Genomic DNA, 17,037 nt, shown 5'->3' on the forward strand with positions numbered 1-17,037 from the left:
AGAAAATGAGAAAACTGACGAGGAAGTCTAAACCCTTGTTTGTCTGGCTGAAACTTCCCCACAAAACGTTGGCAAGGAAGTTAAAGTCAAGCTTACTAGGCAGATGGGTCTATTAAGGCCTATTCCCAGGGATACACTCAGGAGGAAGATAGTAGCAGCATGGAGAGCAGGGGGTGGGGGGGAAGATGGGCCCGAAAAAGCAATTTTTAAGGCTTCTGGGAGATATTGTTATTTCCAGTTTCTGTCTAGGAACTGGAGAAAAAGGCTGAATTGTTTTCTGGGAAAGACAGTTACACTCCCTTTTGTTTGAATGTTTGTTTTTCGGTATTTGTTAAGTATTTACTAAGTGTCAAGCACTGTTCTAAGCACTTGGGTAGATACCAGCCAATCAGGTTGGTGTCCTTGTCCCTGTAGTTACTCAGGCCCTCCTCCATAAAGAGGCAGGAGTGGCAATCTGGAAAAAAAGCACCCTATGAATAGACTGGAGACAGGGGGATCAGGTACAGTTATCCAACAAGGTCATCGACCAGAGTGGTGACTGTAAAGAAGGGATCTGGGAAGTAGTGTGAAGGAATATTGAAGATGAGCTGAATGTGGCGACGAAAAGTCAGAGGAGACAAAGATTTCAAGTTTCTGGGGTGGTAGGGATGAAGTGGCACTGGTCCATCTCAGTGGGAAAGAGAGGAGGAGGACGAGGAGGAGCAGGAGGAGGACAGGGAGGTTTAGCAGAATAAATGAATCAGTTTCGCCAAATTGGGATTAAGGTGCTGGTGGGTTTTACTTCCCTTTTAAATCAATGAGCATGTATTAAATACTCTTGACACTGAATTGGAGAGCATACCAAATGTAGGAGAGGTCTAGTGCCTTCCTCTAATCCACAGAAAACATCTATTTTGAGGAAATGAATATCTCCATTTCTGGAGATATTACCCTATTTTATTGGTTAAACTCACAGATCCATAGAACTGGGAATTTTTTCTATGTTGTTGTGGAAGGAATGAGATTCCATTGCAGACAGGATTGTGGGATCTTGGGTCCCTTGTTGGTTTTTTCAGGCACATATGCATCCATAAATGAACATCACCAAAAATGATGCTTTGTTTGAGTACATAGGACAATAACATGTCCCATATATTTATACATATATATATATATGTACATTTGTATACCCACATAGGAATGGATAAGGTGCTGCATGAATCAGGGAGTGAAGTTTTATGAGTATTTTACTGACTATATTACTTAAAAGCACTTTTATGATCTTTTAGTATTTATCATTCTTTGCCTTCTATGATTTTGCTTTAATCAGCTGTTAACATCAACCTCGCAAATAGCACCTCCAAATCTTCCCACCTGCTCAAATAGTGTTCCCAGCCTTCCTATCCTTTCCAGTATTTCCAAATGGATGGCTTTAGTGGCTAAGAGTAGGAGAAACCTGGATATGAAATAACTGTCAATTAATGTTAGTAAATATCAATTCATGAACACCCAAGGGCAGTATACTGAAGAATTCAAAAGCCTTGTCCCCATGCTCGAGAGTTCAGACTAACGGAGGATATCATAGTTATCAAAGACAAATATACATCAGGAAACTCCAATTTTCAGATGGTTTGTCAACTTTTCCAGCACTGATATAGTACCGGAGGCCTGTAGAGCCGGGATTTTTATGTTTAACAGAGACCCTTCCTCCACCTCAGCTCCTAACACCAAGTTCTATGACTCAGAAGTGGCTTCTGTGTTCAAAGAGGCCTGAAAAAGGAATGAAGAGACTGGTATAGTCGAGGTTGTAGGGGAGGAGAAAGGTGTGCCCCCAAGAATTCAATCAATCAATTACTTGTATTTATTGAGTGCTTATGTGCAGAGCACTGTTCTAAGTGCTTGGGAGACTACAATATAACAGAGTTGGTAGACATGTTCCCTACCCAAATGAGCTGACAGTCTAGAGAGGGAGACAGACATTAATATAAATAAATAAATTATGGATATGTTCATAAGTCCTGTGGGACTGAGGGAGGGGTGAATAAAGGGTGTAAATCCAAATGCAAGAGTGATGCAGAATGGAGTGGGAAAAGACAAAATGGGGGCTTAGTCAAGGAAGGGCTCTTGGAGGAGATGTACCTTCAATAAAGCCTTGAAGATGGGGAATGTGACTGGCTGCAGATATGAGGCCAGAGGCAGGATGTGAGCGAGAGGTCGGGGAGAGATAGACGAGATTGAGGGACCGTGAGTAAGTTGATATAGAAGAATGAAGTGTGTGGGCTGGGTTTTAGTAGAAAAGCAGCATGGTAAATTAGGAGTGGGCAAGGTTATCGAATGCTTTAAAGTCGATGGTGGATTATTAATTCAGAGGTGGATTATTTTTATTTCTATTACAGTATTTGTTAAGTGCTTACTACGTGCCAGGCACTGTACTAAGCACTGGGATCGATCCAAGAAATTTCAGTTTGGACTCGTTCCCTGTCGTCTGTGAGGCTCATGGTCTTAATAACCATTTTACAGAAGGGTAAATGAGGCCCAGAGAAATGAAGTTATTTGTCCAAGGTCACACAGCAGACAAATGGCAGAGCCGGGATTAGAACCCATGACCTTCTGCCTCCCAGACCCGAGTTCTAGCCACTATGCCATGCTGCTTCTAGGTTCTTAAGGAGTGGGGAAATATGGACTGAACGTTTTTGTGGATAAATGATCAGGATAGCAGAGTAAACTATGGACCGGAGTGGAGAAAGACAGGAGGCAGGGAGGCAGGGAGATGATCAAGGAGGCTAATGCAGTAATCAGGTGGGATAGGATGAGTGCTTGGATTAAAGTAGTAGTGGTTTAGGTGGAAAGAAGACAGCAGATTTTGGCAACGTCATTAATTTAGATAATTATGAATTATTAATCATTACCTTATAGAACTTTATAGAACTGTCCTAGGTTTGGGTAGACGAGGGCAGATGTCTGCAAAATGGTACGCGTGACCATTACATCACACCATGTTCTCTGTGCATAACACATATGACACTACATGTGCCTGAGTGGTATCCACAGGGGCTATAAGTGGCCTCCCTCCAAGGAACACCTGAACGATACGCTATAAGTGTCCCACCTCAAAAGTGAGAACCCCCAAAAATATATCTGGGCATGTTCTTGTCATGTAGAAGAATTGAATTTCCAACTGTGCCTTGCAGAAGTCAGAACTGGAGCTATAAATTTAATAACCGAGTAATATTTTTCTTCCATTTTTGCACAATGGAAAATTATCATTTTTTTACACCTTAGAAAGGTCAGTTTTGAGGAATCATAACCTCTTAATTTCAAAACTTGTAAGTAATGTTCCTATGAAGACCCACTTGACAGCTTGGGCTGAGTTAATCCTGATTGAGATCACTTTATATGCACTTTATACTAATGTTCAACTGAAAATGAGTCCTGACCCACATCCCGAAGGCCTAAAGAAACCCAGGAGGGCCTTCGGAGAAAAAAATCATCAGACAGCAGGTCTATTTCTGGTCTTTCTCAATTGCCTATCCGTCTGCACTGGAATCTGTGTCTGTGCTCTCTTTTGTTATTTACCAAGTTAGGTCTACTTTCCCCGCCATTAGATTGTAAGCACGGAGGGCAGGGTTGCATCTTTTATTTCTCTTCTGTGTTTCCCAGGGACTTAGAACACTGCCCTGAATACCATAAGTGCTCAATAAATTCGGCTGAGAGGAAATTCTTATGTTCTTAAGGAACAAAGTGGGAACAGTAAAAGAAGGTAGAAAGAAAAAGGATTGGGCCGAGGTGGTATATAGTGCTTTGTGGGTGAGGATAATGCAGATCTCTAGACCAGATAGAATTTTTTTGATCTAATGATTTTTGAAGACTACTTATGTGGTCCCTTTAGGTTGGGATCTAATTCTATTGTCCTTTTCCAAGTTCTTAACGCAGTCCTCTACATACAATAAGGCTCTCCATGAACCCCAGTTGTGAGTGATAGTGTAATGGCTCCTTTCATCTATTCCAGGCCGCAAACGCAGCTTGGCCTAGTGGAATGAGCATGAGCCTGGGAGTGAGAGGACCTGGGTTCTAATCCCAAGATGCAGAGATGCAACTCCCTGTTTTGAAGTGAAGTTGTTCTGGAAAGTTAGCTAAGTCATTCAAATCCTCCTGTACCCACTTCTCCTGGAATGAGTGGAACAGCATGCCTCTCATCCATCTAGCTGCAACCCGATCGCTAACTGTATAGTTTTAAAGGGCAGAATTTTAGAAAGCTGTGGAGGCTTTTGAGTCACAATCAAATACACCTGGTCAGCAAGACACACCACTGAAAAAGCATTCGATATTTTGAGAGCATTCAACAACAGCATTCAGGTAGCATAGCGAGGGTTAGTTTGCCAATGAATGATCCCTGCTGTATATCTCCACTAAAAATGGCAGAGTAGAAATCTTACACCCACCTCATGGCTATCTGGCTTCAATTCTGAAAGACCGGGAGGAGCAGAGGGGATACTGGGGAACACTGGTTTTGATTTTCCACAAGCTTCTGGAAAGGTCTGAACCCGCATCAACACAACTACCAGCCTCACACATCTGTAATTTCTTTATCTGTACCGACATCTGTCTCCCCTGCCTCTAGACTGTAAGCTCATTGTGGGCAGAGGAAGTATCTGTTTAATTGCTGCTGTACTGTACTTTCCCAAATACTTAGGACACAATAAGCACTCAGTAAATACAACTGAATGAATGAATTGAATGAACTGCAGAGCACACACACAGAACATCAAAAACTGGCCCCAGCAGCAAATGTTATCATCCAGACCAGATCATGACTCTATTTTGAACCGAAGCCCAATGCATAAATATGAAGTTGTATATTTCTGACCTATAATTCATTAACTGAGCGTTAGTACCCTGATTTAACCACTTCCGATGTAAAATTGAAGGCCCTGGCTCACTCTCTCTTTTAGTCAAATGAAAGAAGGAGAAGCTCTCTCCCAACCCATCTCTAACACTGCAGGTAAAATACTGAAGGTGACATTAAGTGGCCTTTCCTGATTACATTTCATTTGCATACTTTTCAGAATTTGCACTTTATGCCACTGCCTTTCAGTATGCCACATTCTCTCCTCCCCTTGGGTCTCCCAATTAAGAACACGGGTGAAAGCTACAGCCAGGAACCAAAGTCAGCTGAATCTGACAAATGACTTTTACCATTATGTAAAAATTATGTGTACTAGTCTCTACTAATTGGCTGTCTCCTCTAGTTTTCTTCTTGGTGTTCAAACTGTTTCTTAATGTGGCTGTTCTTTATTCTGAGCTACTGATTTTATTACCCTGCCTGATTATACTTACTTTGGCCATTCAGTTCCCTAGGAAAAAAAAATGAAACAGAATAGGATTAAGAAAGGCTTGCAGATAGAATCTTAAAAATGTTTCCCTCCTCTAAAGACACACTCACCCTTGTATCATTTGTCACATTATAACTGGTTTTTGAGATGATAATAATAATTTGGTATTTGTTAAGCACTTACTCTGTGCCGAGCACTGTTCTAAGTGCTGGAGTAGATACAAGGTCATCAGGTTGTCCCACGTGAGGCTCACAGTTAATCCCCATTTTACAGATGAGGTAACTGAGGCATAGAGAAGTGAAGTGACTTGCCCACAGTCACACAGCTGACAAATGGCAGAGCTGGGATTCGAATCCATGACCTCTGACTCTGAAGCCTGGGCTCTTTCCACTGAGCCACGCTGCTTCTCTGTAAGAGTTTAAAGACTCCATTAGGGAGGTGGGGCTGGATTTGGAGGTATGGGTGGAAATGGACAATGGGGTCTTAAGAAAATTTTACTACTATGACATTATTATTACAATTCTATTCAGTAACAATAAGAATAGTAATAATTGTGGTATTTAAGTGCTTACTATGTGCCAGGCACTGTACTAAGCACTGCAGTGGAAACAAGCAAATCAGATTGGACAGAGTCCCTGTCTCATGTGGGGCTCACAGTCTCCATCCCCATTTTACAGAGTAGGTAACTGAGGCACAGAGAAATGAAGTAACTTCCCCAAGGTCACCCAGCAGACAAGTGGCAGGATTAGAACCCAGGATTAGAACCCATAACCTTCTGACTCCTAGACCAGTGCTCTATCCACTACGCCATACTGCTTCAGCATCCTCCACCTTCAAGTGAGGCAGTGTGCAGATGTCAAAATATTGACATCAGATTTTTTAGGTTACACATTGGGTGGGTGACAGGGCATCTCTGGATCATTTCATTATTCCCTCAAGGCGCTAAATATCCTGTTTCATTTCAGGCAAGAACTGACTTGTCCAACTTGAAGCAAAGATCCAGCATCTGCATCCAATCTAGGCCAACACTTTATTGAGTCTAAAAGACTGCGGGTGATTACCGAGAACACTTGGCAAGATGGTTAAAGTATTTGCCCGTGAGTGGGAATTGTTAAAGCAATGGTGCCTTACCCATATTCTATGTGTGATGGCCACCAGAGAGATCCACTATATCCAAGCCAGCTGGTAGATATCTAGGGATACCATGCAGAAAGTTTCTTACACATCGTATGGCTCTTGCCAAACAATATGCTCATCAGCTGTGGAATAACTATATCAGAGCCACTTGGGCTTGGCAGTAGTCTGGCTCTTCAGTGACTACAAGGCGGTATAATTTGAGAAGATGCTCTGTCTCCAAAATACTGCCCACAATAGCGAATGACACTTGGAGCCATGTTTCCCAGTTTTTAGGAAGCCATCCCAGTATGAGACAGTTGCCTGCCCTGAGAAGCAGTGTGGCTCAGTGGAAAAAGCTCAGGCTTGGGATTCAGAGGTCATGAGTTCTAATCCCGGCTCTGCCACTTGTCAGCTGTGGGACTGTGGGCAAGTCACTTAACTTCTCTGTGCTTCAGTTACCTCATCTGTAAAATGGGGATTAAGACTGTGAGCCCCACGTGGGACAACCTGATTACCTTGTATCCCCCCCAGCGCTTAGAATAGTGCTCGGCACATAGTAAGCGCTTAACAAATGCCATTATTATTATTATACCACTTTTAACCCATCTTCAACCTGTGGCTTAGTGAGAGAGCACCGGCCTGGGAGTCAGAAGGACCTGGGTTCTAATCCCAGTTCCACCACTTGTCTGCTGTGTGACCTTGGGCAAATCACTTAAATTCTCTGTGCATCAGTTACCTCAACTGCTATAGGGAAATGAAGACTGTGAGCCCCATGTGCGACAGGAACTGTGTCCAACCTGATTTAATTGTATCTACCCCAGTATTTAAAACAGTGCTGGGCGCATAGCAAGTGCTTAAGAAGTACAAGAACTATTACTATATGTTTATTCATTCATTCAATCTTATTTCACTTATTTATTTGGATTATCTATAAATATTTTTAGATCTGTCTCTCGCATTAGAGTATAAGCTCCTTGTAGGCAGGGAATGTATCACTTTTTGTCTTCTACTTTCCCAAATGCTTAGTACAACGCAATGCACCCATGGGCATCCAATAAATACAAATATTTCTATTGCTACTACTACTACTACTCCTACTGGTAATAATAATAATAATAATGATAGCATTTGTTAAGCGCTTACTATCTGCCAAGCACTGTTCTAAGCTCTGGGCACTGTTCTAGGCACTGGACAAAATAATAATAATTGGAGCATGTCTTAAGTGCTTACTAAGTGCAGCGTGACTTAATGGAAAGAACACAGGCTTGGGAGTCAAAGGTCATGGGCTTTAATCCCCGCTCCATTACTTGCCAGCTGTGTGACTTTGGGCAAATCAATTCACTTCTCTGTGCCTCAGTTCCCTCATCTGTAAAATGGGGATTGAGACTGTGAGCCCCACGTGGGACCACCTGATTAGCTTGTATCTACCCCAGCTCTTAGAACAGTGCTTGGCACATAGCAAGTGCTTAACAAATGCCATTATTATTATTATTATGTGCCAAGCATTTGGGTAGATACACCACAATCAGATTGGATACAGTGTCTATCCAACAAAGAGCTCACAATCTGAGGGAGAGAGAGAACAGGTATTTAATCCCCATTTTGCAGATGAGGAAACTGAGGTATAGAGAAGTTCAGTGACTTGCCCAAGGTCACACAGCAGGCACGTGGTGGAACTGGGATTAGAATTTAGGTCTCTTGACTCTCAGTCCTGGGCTGTTTCCTCAAAGCCAGACTGCTTCTGCTTACCAAGTACTTACTTCAGTGCTCTGCATCTAGTAAGCTCTCTATAAATACCACCGATTGACAGATTGATTACCATAACTACTACCACTAAGTATTATTATCATTAATTATCATTATTATTATTATGGTACTTATTAAATGCTTACTATGTGCACCGTACTATAGTAAGTGCTGGAGTAGATCCAAGATAATCAGGTTGGCCACAGTCCTTGTCCCACATGAGGATCCCAGTCTAAGTAGAAGCTAGTATTCGCTACTATAATAATAATATTAATGATAATAATGGTATTTAAGTGCTTACTATGTGCAAAGCACTGTTCTAAGCGCTGGGGGGACACAAGGTGATCAGGTTGTCCCACTTGGGGCTCACAGTCTTAATGCCCACTTTTACAGATGAGGTAACAGAGGCCCAGAAAATTGAAGTGACTTGCCCCAAGTCACATAGGTGACAAGCGGCGGAGCCAGGATTAGAACCCATGACCTCTGACTCCCAAGCCCATGCTCTTTCCACTGAGCCACGCTGCTTCTGGGTATTTTTTAAGGGCTTACTATGTGCCAAGCATTTTCTAAGCACTGGGGTCAATGCAAAGTAATCAGGTTGTCCCACGTGGGGCTCACAGTCGTAAACCCCATTTTACAGATGAGGTAACTGAGGCCCAGAGAAGTTAAGTGAGTCACCCAAAGTCACACAGCTGACAAGTTGCGGAGCCAGGATTAGAACCCACAACCTCTGACTCCCAAGCCCGTTCTCTTTCCACTAAGCTACTACTACCTCTTCTACTACTACTTTTACTACTATTCTCACCACCACCTTCCTGAGAAACACATTCTAGGGCTTCCCGACCCTGACAATAACAAAATTCCACCTAACATGCCTCCTGTTACAGTTTAAGGTCATTATAATTTTCCAGGAGCTCTGTCCTTCGATATCTGCTCTTTTCACTGGCTAGTCTTCAGCTCTCTCTCTCCACTCAGTGATATTTTTTTGAGCACTTTTGATGCACAGAGCACTGTACTAAACATTTGGGAGAGTAGAATATAACAGAGTCGTTAGACCCCTTTGCTGCCCACAACGAGCTTACAGTCTCCTCCCAAGCTCACCTTCTCACACAGTCTCATTCTCATATCTCCCGTATCCGAGCCACTGGTCCCACCTTTCCCCATGCTGGGAATTCCTTCCCACATTCAATCTGCCTGACCGTAGTTCTATCCAGCTTCAATGCTCTCCTGAAGCCCCACCTCATCCAGGAAGCCTTCCCTGATTGAAATCTGCCACTCCAGTTCATCTCCATTATCCCTTAGCGTAGTCACATGTGTGTGTATAAAGCGATAAAGATATACAGCCATCCTTAGCAATTAAACATGTACTGATCTACATAATCTACCTAATCATTCACTTCTTTAATTCCCTATCCATCTTTTCTTAGTCAGTTGATCAATGCTATTTATAGAGTAGTTACCGGTACTAAGCACTGTATGAAGTGCTTTTGGTGAGAATGACAGAGGTAAGGCACCCGTTCCCTGCCCTCAAAGAGCTTACGATTTAAAATAGGCTTCCTTACTCTTGCTATTATTAGTCATAAAATTATCCTTCCTCCCCCCAGCCCCGATTTATAAATAATTGTCTCAACCAGCAAATCGAACAATGGTATTCATTGAGCACTTACTATGTGCAGCGCACTGTACTAAGCTCTAGGGAGAGTATAATACACTAGAGTTGGTAGGCTCGTCCCTCCCTACAAGGAGCTTACAGTCTAGAAGAGGAGCTTGCAGTTAGTTAATGAAAGTGCTTAATAGTAGTAGTTATTAATAATAATAATAATAATGTTGGTATTTGTTAAGCACTTACTATGTTCCGAGCACTGTTCTAAGCGCTGGGGTAGATGCAGGGTAATCAGGTTGTCCCACTTGAGGCTCACAGTCTCATTTTACAATTGAGGTAACTGAGTCACCAAGAAGTTCAGTGACTTGCCCAAAGTCACACAGCTGAGAGATGGCAGAGCCGGGATTAGAACACATGACCCCTGACTCCTAAACCCATGCTCTTTCCACTAAGCTACGCCGCCTTTGATTCTGTGTGAGGTATCTTTAAGTGATATTCATTTAAGTTATTGAAAACCAGAATGACTTTTTGAACTTCCATAAGCATTATCATACTATGCAAGTGTGTGTGTGGTTTCATTTCTGTCATCCTCCGTGTTTTTAATTTTCACTCTCCTGACTCTCTATGCCCACACACCAGTCTTGGAATGGGGCCAGTGGGGCAATGTACGACCCGCTGCTTTTATTCTTTCTCCTCATCATCATGCCCCCGAATTCGGTTTGCCCGGGCAGTTTGTATTAATAGTTCATCGTCTGCTCTCAGTCCTTTTCTCTCCCAAGAGAGAATCGCCACTACCCCCATTTTACAGAAATTGTTTGTCTCCGTGTCCCTTTGTTTTCTCAGATTGGAAAAAAGGTGTATTTTGAAAACAATTGGTATTTGTATCGCATTTATAATCAAAATGAAACCAAATGTGTGTTTTGTGTATTTAATCCCGCATAACTGGTGTGGAGCTGGTGATGCTGGGGAGGAGGAGGTGGGGGGAATATGTGTGTCTCTGTATGTACATACTCACTGCAATTACTGGGCTAGAGGGGAGAATAGTAGGCAGCCAATGCAGGCGGGAGCAGAGAGGGGCTACATAGCTACTGGGGTTGGGGGCGGCGAGAAAGAGGGTGCCCGCTTGTTGCATCTTAGGCATGTCGAGGGAATACTGGGAAAGTTAGTTGGGCGAACCTCTAGTCCTGTGACCCACAGCTCCCCCTTCTAGACTGTGAACCTGTTGTTGGGCAGGGATTGTCTCTATCTGATGCCGAATTTTACTTTCCAACTGCTTAGTAGAGTCCTCTGCACACAGTAAGTGCTCAATAAATACGATTGAAAAAATGAATGGATTTATTGAGCACCCATTCAGTATGGTGTACTCTACTAGGTACTTGGGAAGTTCAGAATAGTGGTGACACTTTAACAGGGTAGACACTCATTTCACTAACCTTCTCCACTGATCCTACTTCCCAATCCATTCATCATTTTGGGGTTCTCCTTGAGGGCCTCTCCAAAAATCTCTTCCCCTCTTCTTTATGAGGGTGGGGCCAAACTGGACCCCACCTCTTAACAATAATAATAATAATAGCATCTGTTACATGTTTACTATGTGCCAGGCACCATACTAAGCACTGGGGTGGATACAAGCAAATCGCGATTGAAATAGTCCCTGTCCCCCATGGGGCACCCAGTCTCGATCCCCATTTTACAGATGAGGTAACTGAGGTGCAGAGAAGAAAAGCGACATGCCCAAAGTCACAAAGTGCAGAGCAGGGATTAGAAGTTATGATCTTCTGACTCCCAGGCCTGTGCTCTATCCACTACACCCTGACAGGGAAGGAGTGGAGCTGGGGACTGAGAAAGGCAATGGGAGTGGATTTCCTTGCCTGGACATAAAGAACAAGATAGATACCTCCATTGGGAATTCACCTGGAGGCAGGGGGCTAGACTAGATGAATTACCAGGTCTGTTCCAAGCCAAGGAGTCTCTATTCCTAAGGGAATGACTTCCCAATGAGGGCCCTCTCCAGCTGACAGCCATGTCCAGGGGCAACTTCCGGGCAGAATCTCTGAGGAAAACAAAACGCATTAATTTCGGGTGACACGGTCATTTAGCTGGGCCCTAGCTGGCCATATTCATATCTCACGTCATCAGCTGGGTTTTGCAGGCACAAGGGAAGTGGGGAATGTGGGCCTGCCCATTCAACTCTGGGTGTTCTTCATAGAATCGTCAATGTGTCTGGGAGAGACTACAGGGTCATCAGGTCCAGTCTCCTGTCTCGGTCCTCACATGGGCTCTTGTGGCTGCTTATTCCTGCTGCTCTCTCCCCTCCAGGGTGATGGGTCTGCGTGTCACAGCTCAGCGGGAACAACAAAGAAGTAACAGGATCAAAATGGTCTATTTCACGTATCGCCTCAATCTTCCGGGTACTGGGGAGAGAGCTGCCTCCTGTGGCATATTAAAAGCACAATTTTTTTTTCCTAAAGCAAACTAGCTCCTAATATATAAAGCAAGGTAGGAGGCGAGAGAAAAGAATAAGATCAGTCAGTGGGTTCCCCCTGCACATTCTGAGGGAAAACATGTTTTGAATCAATATAATTGAATTCCAAATACATTTGAAAAACTCATATGTGCTATCTCTATCACGCCATTCCCACCTGGCCCACACTACCGCTTAAGGTGATCAGTCCATCAAGATTATAACACCTGAGTTCTAATCTCAGCTTTTTTTTTTTAATGGCATTTGTTAAGTGCTTACCATGTGCCAGGCATTCTTCTAAGAGCTGAGGTAGCTACAAGATAATCAGGTTGGACACAGTCCCTGTCCCATATGAGGCTCACAGTCTTAATCCGCATTTTACAGATGAGGTAACTGAGGCACAGATAAGATAAGTGACTTGACCACTCAGCAGAAAAGTGGCAAAGTCAGCACCAGAACCCAGAACCCTCTGACTCCCAGGCCTGTGCTCTTTGACCTGTGTCCAACCTGATTAGCTTGTATCTATCTCAGCACTTAGTACAGTATCTTAAATATATTCAGAAAAAAAGGCGCTTACAGTCTAGAGGGGGAATGAAACACTAAAATAAATGATGAATATTTATGTCATAAGTGCAGTGGTGTGCATATCAAATGTTTAAAGGGTACAGTTCTAAGGACATAGCCGATGCAGTAGGGAGAGGGAGAAGGGGAAATGAGGGCTTCGTCGGAAAAGGCCTCTTAGAGGAGATGTGAGTTTAGGATGTCTTTGAAGGTGGCGAGAATGATAGTCTCTTGTGCATGGAGAGAGAGGGAGTTTCAAGCCAATGGGATGACTGGGGCAAAGGGATTGGCAGCAAGATAGATGAGATTGAGGTGCAGCGAATAGGTTGTTGTTAGAAGTTTGAAGTGTGTAGGTTGGGTCGTAGTAGGAAGTCTGTGGGGTTAGGTAGAAGGGGGAGAGCTGATTGAGTCCTTTAAAGCAGATGGTAAGGAGTTTCTGTTTGTTGTGGAGGTGGATGGATGGGTAGCTTCTCTGATGCTAAACTTATCACTGTGCCTCTATCTCACCTGTCTCACCGCCGACCCCTAGCCCATGTCCTACCCCTGGCCAGGAACGCCCTCCCTCCTCAAATCCACCAATCACTCTTCCTCACCTTCAAAGCCCTGCTGAAGGCACACTTCCTCCAGGAGGCCTTTCCAAACTAAGACCCACTTTTTCTCAGCTCCCACTCCCTTCCGCATCAACACGACTCACTCCTTTTGCTCTTCCCCCTTCTCCCTGAACCACAGCTCTTATGTATATATCTGTAATTTTATTTATTTATATCTATTTATTTGTATTGATGTCAGTCTCCCCCACCAAGACTCTAAGCTTGTTGTGGGCAGGGATTGTACTTTTTGTTGCTATATTGTACTTTCACAAGCACTTAGAATAATAATAATAATGATGATGTTGGTATTTGTTAAGAACTTACTATGTGCAGAGCTCTGTTCTAAGTGCTGGGGTAGATAGAGGGTAATCAGGTTGTCCAACATGAGGCTCACAGTCTTAATCCCCATTTTACAGATGAGGTAAACTGAGGCACAGAGAAGTGAAGTGACTTGCCCACAGTCACACGACTGACAAGAGGCAGAGCTGGGATTTGAACCCATGACCTCTGACTCCCAAGCCCAGGCTCTTTCCACTGAGCCACGCTGCTTCTGGGTATTTTTTTAAGGGGTTACTATGTGCCAAGCATTGTTGTAAGCACTGGGGTCAATGCAAAGTAATCAGGTTGTCCCACGCTGCTTGACACGCTGCTTCTCTGCAGTATAATGCTTCTCACACTGGTAGTATAATGTTCCTTACACAGTAAGCACTCAATAAATGTGATTGAATGAATGAATGAATGTATGGGCAACCAATGGAGGTTCTTGTGGAGTGGGGAAATGTGGACTGAACTTTTTTTTAAGAAAAATGATCCAGGCAGCAGAGTCAAGTAAGTACTGGAGTTGGGTGAGACATGAGGTAGGGAGGTCAATGAAGAGCCTGATGTTGTAATCCAGGAGGGGATATGATAAGTGCTTGGATCAGTATAGTAGCAGTTCAAATGAAGAGGAAAGGGTGAATTTTCACAGTGTTGTGAAGGTAGAACCAAAAGGATTTGGTGACAGAATAAATATCTGGGTTAAATGAGAGATGAGAGATGAGTTAAAGATCATGCTGAGGTTATGGGTTTATGCACCTGGGGGGATAGATGGTGTTTTCTACACTGATCGGAAAGACAGGGAGAAGATATATGAGTTCTTTTGTGTCACCTGCTGTATAAATCACCTGGTTTTTCCAAGCCTCAGTTTCCTCATCTGTGTAAGCTCCTTGTGGGAAGGGAACTCTTCATATTGTACTCTCCCAAGAACTTAGTACAGAACACTGTTAACAGTAAACACTCAAATTCCACTGATTGAATGGGAATTCAAAACATGTTATTTCTCCCCCTTAGACTATGAGCCCCAGGTGGAACAAAAGCTGTGCCCGACCTGATCATCTTACATTTACCCCAGGGCTTAGTCCAGTGCTTGGCACTGCTTGGCACATAGTAAACACTTAACAAATGCCATAAGTATTATTATTAATTATTAAGTATTATTATTAACATTACTGCTACTATGCATCAATAGGATTTATTTACTGTGTGCAGACCACTGTACTAACCACTTGAGTGAGCACACATTTGGAGGAACCATGGATTTGCAAACTCACCATGTAAGGAAATCATCCTCATCCCCTCCTGCTCTCCTCCCTTTTTCTCCCTCTATCCCTAGCTTCCAGCCAAAGGGTCTCCTGCCTTCCCTACCTCCATCTCCAAACAGGATCGAAGAACTTGAGGGAAAAATAAAGCAAAGAAGGGGAGAGAGGGCAGGACAGACAGAGGAACAAGACATCTATCATCCATGTCTCTCTCAATTCTCCCTCTCCTTTTGGTCTTGTTCCTTCCTTCCCACCCCCAGCCCCCAGCTTCTCTCGCCAGCAGCTATACACCCTTTTTCCCCTTCTGGTTTGTCCTTGTCACTTGCTCCCCTAGAGCCTAGCTGCATTCTAGACTTTGAGCCCGTTGTTGGATAGGGATTGTCTCTATCTGTTGCCGGATTTTACTTCCCAAGTGCTTAGTTCAGTGGTCTGCACTCAATAAATACAATTGAATGAATTCCAATAGCTTGAGTTATAGCGGCTCTTCCAAGAGCCCAGGCTTTGCCTGCTCCGCTGGATGGCCCTGCCCTTCGTAGGAGGAAGGGATAAAAAAGCACAGTGACACATCGAGGCGGAAACGGGGGTAATAGCTGAGGAGGGCAGCTGGAAGAATGGTGATCTGGAGACAGAGTCCAGTGAGACAGAGGTTCAAATTCTGGACAGTTAATAATGTTGGTATTTGTTAAGCGCTTACTATGTGCCGAGCACTGTTCTAAGGGCTGGGGTAGACACAGGGGAATCAGGTTGTCCCACGTGGGGCTCACAGTCTTAATCCCCATTTTACAGATGAGGTAACTGAGGCACCGAGAAGTGAAGTGACTTGCCCACAGTCACACAGCTGACATATGGCCGAACGGGGATTCGAACCCATGACCTCCGACTCCAAAGCCCGGGCTCTTTCCACTGAGCCACGCTGCTTCTGACAAAACTAGACCTCATGGTCATTTTACTACTCCTCCCAAAAGAGGTTCCTCTTCTAGACTGGGAAGCTACATGGAGTAGTGGATAGAGCACGGGCCTGGGAGTCAGAAGGTCATGGCTTCTAATCCCGGCTCCGCCACTTGTCAGCTGTGTGGCCTCAGTTCCCTCATCCTAAAATTTGGATTGAGACTGTGAGCCTCTTGTAGGACAGGGACTGTGTCCAACTCAAATTGCTTGTATCCACCCCAGCGCTTAGTCACATAATAAGCACTGAGGAGCTCAATAAGCACATAGCTTATTATTAGGCTCCCTAGCTCAATCAATCAATCAGTGGCATTTATTGAGCTCTTTCTATATGGAGACCATTCTAATAAATGCTTGGGAGAGTGCAATACAATAGAATTAGAAGACACTGGATAAAAGCTGTGGCTGCCCCTCTCCCCTTCTCTGTCATTCAGGACGTCCCCCAGTCCCGATAGTACTGCACTTGGGAACCTGCTGGACAAGAGTATCCACTTCCTTCTCTGCTTCCCCTTGGAGCCACTGCCTTGTTAATAATGTCGGTATTTGTTAAGCGCTTACTATGTGCCGAGCACTGTTCTAAGCGCTGGGGTAGATACAGGGTAATCAGGTTGTCCCACGTGAGGCTCACAGTTAATCCCCATTTTACAGATGAGGTAACTGAGGCGCAGAGAAGTTAAGTGACTTCTCTGTGCCTCAGTTACCTCTTCTGTTTCAGATTCTTGTTCTAGAGCCCACTGCCCTAAACCCCACAGCTATAGCCAGGGGGGCCAAGCAAGCTTTCCCCATCCCTCCTCCTGCACACGCCTCCAGGGAAAAGGAAGTCCCGCCCCCACAACCGGAGGTAGCGGACCACACTCCCAATTTACCTGTTGGTCACTTGGAATTCTGCCTCAGGATTTAAAGAAAAAAACCCAGAGCTTCTCAGAGAGCTGTCTGCCTGACCCTAGGAGACTCATGGCATAGCAGATAGGGCACAGGCCTGGGAATCAGAAGGTCATGGGTTCTAATCCCAGCTCCACCACTTGTTTGCTGTGTGAGCTAGGGCAAGTCACTTCACTTCTGTGGGCCTCAGTTACCTCATCTGTAAAATGGGGACTGAGACTGTGACCCCCCCACTTGGGAC

The sequence above is a fragment of the Ornithorhynchus anatinus genome, chromosome 1 (genome assembly GCF_004115215.2).
Source record: "Ornithorhynchus anatinus isolate Pmale09 chromosome 1, mOrnAna1.pri.v4, whole genome shotgun sequence".
Taxonomy (NCBI): domain Eukaryota; kingdom Metazoa; phylum Chordata; class Mammalia; order Monotremata; family Ornithorhynchidae; genus Ornithorhynchus; species Ornithorhynchus anatinus.